Raw genomic sequence first — 4,989 nt, forward strand, 5'->3', positions numbered from 1 at the left:
TCCCTGGTGGCCCAGTGGTTAAGACTTTGCACTCCCAATACAGGGGGCCTGGGTTCGATTCCTGGTCAGGGAACTAAATCCCACGTGCCACAACAAAGACTCCATGCAACCAAATAAATAAAAAATAAATATTAAAATTAAATGAAAGTAGAGGGGAACCAGGTGAGAAATTAAATGAAGCCCTTAATGCACCAGCCCCAGAACTGAATAGGAAGAGGATTCCAGGCTAAAGAGGCAGGATCAAGTATATTAATTCGCTTATCATGTTGGCCTAGAGGATAGTAACAGAGCAACAGGAAAAGCTGGGTCTAGAAACTGTGGCTCACATTAGAATGTTCTCAAGTTTTCAGACTTTGGCAGCACATTTAAATCAACTGGGGAGCTTTTAAAATCCCAGTGCTAACAGAAAGATAAAAATAAAAACAATTCCTCAATGCCAGAGGACTTTACTACTTGACTTTGAGACTTGTAGGCTATGATAATCAAGACACTATAGTTCTGGGATGAGGTCTGACAAACAGATCCATGGGATAGAATAGAGAGCCAGAAATAGACTAACACACTTAAATGTCGTTTAATCCTTTCTTAAATTTGGCTTGTGCTGGGTCTCAGTTGTGGCACACGAGGTCTTCGATCTTCGCTGCAGCATGTGTTGCAGTGTGCAAACTCTTAGTTGGCCTGTGGGATCTAGTTTCTCAATCAGAGATCAAATCCAGTTCCCCTGCGTTGGGAGCTGGAGCATTAGCCACTGGACCACTGGACCAGGGAAGTCCCACAGGTCATTTAATCTTGATGAAGATGTCAGAGCAATCCACTGGGGAAAGGAATATCTTTTCAGCAAACTGTGTTGGAACAATAAGAAGTGAATCATGACCCCTACCGCACATCATATGCAGGAATTAATTCAGATTAATCATAGACCTAAGCCATAACAGCTAAAATCATAAAGTTTTTAAGTGAAAACACAGACTATCTTCCTGACTTGGAAGTAGGTAAAAATTTATGTTATAGCAAGCAATAACCATAAAAGAAAACAAATCGATGTAGGAAAAATCAAAATTGAAAATGTCTGTTTATCAAAAAACACCATTAAGAAAATGAATAAGTAAGCCAGAAAATAAGCAAAATATTGATTTCACAAAGAACTGGTATTCAGGATACATAAAAATTCCTATAACACAGTAATAATAAAAACACCCCATTTAAAAAAATGGACAAAACATTTGAACAGATACATCATAAAAGAACGTGTATGAATGCCCAATAAGCACAAGAAAAGTGCTCAATATCTCTAACCATCAAGAAAATGCAAATTAAAACCACAGTGAGATAATTCTCCACATTCACCAGAACGGTTTAACTTTTAAAAACTGACAATACCAAACGCTGAGAACGTAGAGCAACAGGAATTCTCTTACAGTGTTGGGAATGTGCTATAAATTTGGAGTAATATATAGCAGCTTCTTATATTAAGCATATACCTACCCTATGACCCAGCAATTATACTCTTAGTTATTTATTCAAGAGAAGTGAAAACATATGGTTACACAAAGATTCGAAGAATGTTCATAGTAGTTTTCTTCATGATAGCCAAAAACTGGCTGTGGCTCAGGTGCCTATCATCTTTTTTTTTTAAAGGACAAAGCATCTGTGGTATATCTCTACCATGAGATATTAGTAATAAAATGGACACATTATGGGTACCTACAACAACACAATAAATCTCAAGACACAGTGAGTAAAAGAAGCCAGACATGAAAGCACATCCTGCTTTATTCCATTTATATGCATTCTAAAATAGACAAAACAGACCTATGGTGGAAAGAATCAGAACAGTGGCTTCCCCAGGGGGTGCGTTGAGGATAATGATGTACATCTTGGTAGGAGTGTAGATGTCATACAGAAATGAATGGGTAGGGCAAGGATTTGAAGCCAGGTGGCCTGGCGCCAGAGGCCATGGTTTTAACTACCATGCTACATTGCTTTCCTCCGTGTATGCTGCAGCCTCGGGTGTGAATGAGATTACACAGGAAGGATAGCCTGTGAAGACAGGAGACTGAGAAGGCGCACCAAGACAGGTAGGAGGAAGACTAGGAGAGAGGGGCCGTGAAAACCAGTGGAGGAAGTGCTCATTCAAGAGTGGCTAGCAGTGTTGAAAACTGCTGAATGGTCCGGCAAGAGGACAGGGGCAGGTCATTATTCTAGGAGGGCGTGTGTGACATGGGCCAGGGCAATTTCATTGGACTGGTGGAGGTGGTAGGCAGCTTGCAGTGTTCTGAGGAGGTGAGGAAGGGAAGACAGAGAATGTGAATAACTTTCCCAAGAAGTCTGGCTGCTCCAGGGAAGAGAGAAAGGCAAGACAGTAATTAGAGTGCTAGTTAGAGGGCTAGAATGTCCTTGCAGAGGCTCAATCCTGACCACAGCTGACTCCATCCAGAGACGCCTGCCTTTGCCCACCCACCAGGGCTTCTACTTATCCTTCTGTGGAGTGAAGGTCTGTTGGCCACAGTTGGCCCCTGACAGCCACAGAGCTTCATTTGAGAACTTGAGATCAGCTGACACCACCGTTGCTCATATCCTGTATCCTTGGCAGGCCTCAGTGGGCGCCTACCCTTCTCCACTCAGCCTAGTCCTTCCTCTTCCTGACCACCCTTGTGCTGCTCCCCAATCTCTTCCTTGTACAAGGTCCTGGGCCACTCTTGGCTCAGATTATCCTTGTCCCTCTTTACTTGTCTGAAATGTGGCTCTTCCCTGAGGACACTTTTTTTTTTTTAAGATGTATCATTTATTCTCCCAAGTGAACAAGTCGGATGACTGTGGGAGCATGGACAGTCAGCCTGCTCTGTGCTCACCATTTCTTATAGTCAGTGTGGCTCCACCAAAGTCTCAGGGATGCACTGAGCAGCAAGTAACAGAAGACCCAATTAAAGTAGACTGAACAAAGAGTTCTAGAACAGACCTGGGACTGCTTGATTCATTAAGAGTTTTCTGCCTCTTCACACTGCTACTCTGTCCTCAATGGCTGATGGTCTCTTTCCTCAGACATCACATGTAGTCTTCATAATGAAGTAAAACAAAATCTTTTCCAAGCTCCCCACAAACTCCTATTAGCCAGGACAATGGAAACACCATGATTGGTAAGACCAATGAGATTCATCCCCTAAATGCATGGGAGGGGAACACCTGTATATAATCCAGACTTTGCCAACAAGGGAGAAAGACTCGCTGCTGAGCAGGCATCATCAGTGCTTGCCTTGGTAGTCATACAAATTCCTCTTCCTTTTAAGGGTCAGCTATTGCATGCTCCGTTGACAAGATGTGTGGCATACTGCTTAAGGGCAACAGGGCTTGTGCCAGACTAACTGGATGCGAATCCCAGCTCGCTTGCCAGCTCTTTGGCTGTGGGCAGATCACTTAAACTTTCCACACTGCAGCTTCCTGATCTGTAAAACAAGGGCTACTAGCACTATCCAACAGAACTTTCTGTGATGATGGAAGGAAATGTCCTATGTCTGTGCTAATACAGTAGCCACTAGCCATATGTGGCTGCTGAGTGTTTGAAATGTGGCGAGTACATGTGAGGGATTGTTTTTTAATGTTTGTGTATTTATGTACGTATGTGGCTGCACTGGGTCTTAGTTGTGAAACATGGGAAGTTTAGTTGCGGCATGCGGGATCTAGTTTCCTGACCAGGGATGGAACCTAGGCCCCCTGCACTGGGAACGTGGAGTCTTAGCTGCTGGACCATGAGGGAAGTCCCAAGAACTGTTTTTTTTTTTTTTTTAATGAAAATTAAATAGTCACATTTGACTAGTGACTTGGCTTCCCTGATAGCTCAGTTGGTAAAGAATCTGCCTGCAGTGCAGGAGACCCTGGTTCGATTCATGGGTTGGGAAGATCCACTAGAGAAGGGATAGGCTACCCACTCCAGTGTTCTTGGGCTTCCCTTGCGGCTCAGCTGGTAAAGAATCCACCTGCAATGAGGGAGACCTGGGTTCGATCCCTGGGTTAGGAAGATCCCCTGCAGAGGGGAACAGCTACTCACTCCAGTATTCTGGCCTGGAGAATTCCATGGACTGTATAGTCCTTGGGGTCACAAAAAGTGGGACATGACTGAGCGACTTTCACTTCACCACACTGGGCACATAGTTCTAATTCACAGTACTGTTGTAGGATAAAATGTGCAGTACTTGGATGATTTAAAAAGCAGGAATTGAAGTAACACATAAACTCTCATTAAATGTTAGTTATTACTTTTGCCGCCATCCACTGATGTCCTGGTCATTTGCCCACTCTCCTTGAAGAAAGACTATGGCATCTGACTCACTGTCTTCCTTGCCACCTCAGGTCTTTAGCAAATCCAGGTGGCTTCAATGTTCATGCAGGTAGTCCAGCGGCACCCTGGTCTCTTCAACTCCAATGACTCACTTCCATTTTGCCATAGCCACTCACTCCCATAGCCACAACCTCTACCACACCCTCCCAGGAGAGCTCAGTGGAATCTCACCCCTTTGTCTCTGACTGCACATGCCAACCTTTCAATTCCTTCCTTCTCTTGCTCCCAGGAAGTCTGATCTTTAGGTTGGTTGAGACTTCCAGTTCCTTGATTCTATTCTTTCCTTTCCCACTGGCTCTTGTCTTTACTTCTCTTCCTAACCAGGTTGATTCCACAATGCTTCACTTCTCCTCCTCCATATGGTACTCTTCTTCATTATTATTAACCTTCTGAACAGTTCTCCCGGTTTCAGATTTACTGTTTAAATCCATTCTCCACACTGCAACCAGGGTAGTCTCTCTACTCAATCTCATCATATTGCCCACCTGCCCTAAATCCTCTGCTGTTCCCCAGTGCCACCTATCACCCATTTCCAGAGGCACCATGCTCCCACAGCATCCATGTTTTTGCACATGCTAGACTCCCTTCCTGATGTACCTTTCCTCTTGTTCTTGGCCTGAATAACTTCTTTTTTCCCTTTTAGATTCAGTTTG

At 43.9% G+C, this 4,989-nt stretch overlaps 1 non-coding gene across 1 annotated transcript; it reads left to right on the forward strand.

Annotated features, from left to right (window-relative positions):
* Window positions 1-73, forward strand: TRNAG-CCC (transfer RNA glycine (anticodon CCC)). The gene has a single exon. It is a non-coding gene; the product is annotated as a tRNA-Gly (tRNA).
* The last annotated feature ends 4,916 nt before the right edge of the window (window positions 74-4,989 follow it).

Source organism: Budorcas taxicolor, chromosome 5 (genome assembly GCF_023091745.1).
Source record: "Budorcas taxicolor isolate Tak-1 chromosome 5, Takin1.1, whole genome shotgun sequence".
Lineage (NCBI taxonomy): Eukaryota > Metazoa > Chordata > Mammalia > Artiodactyla > Bovidae > Budorcas > Budorcas taxicolor.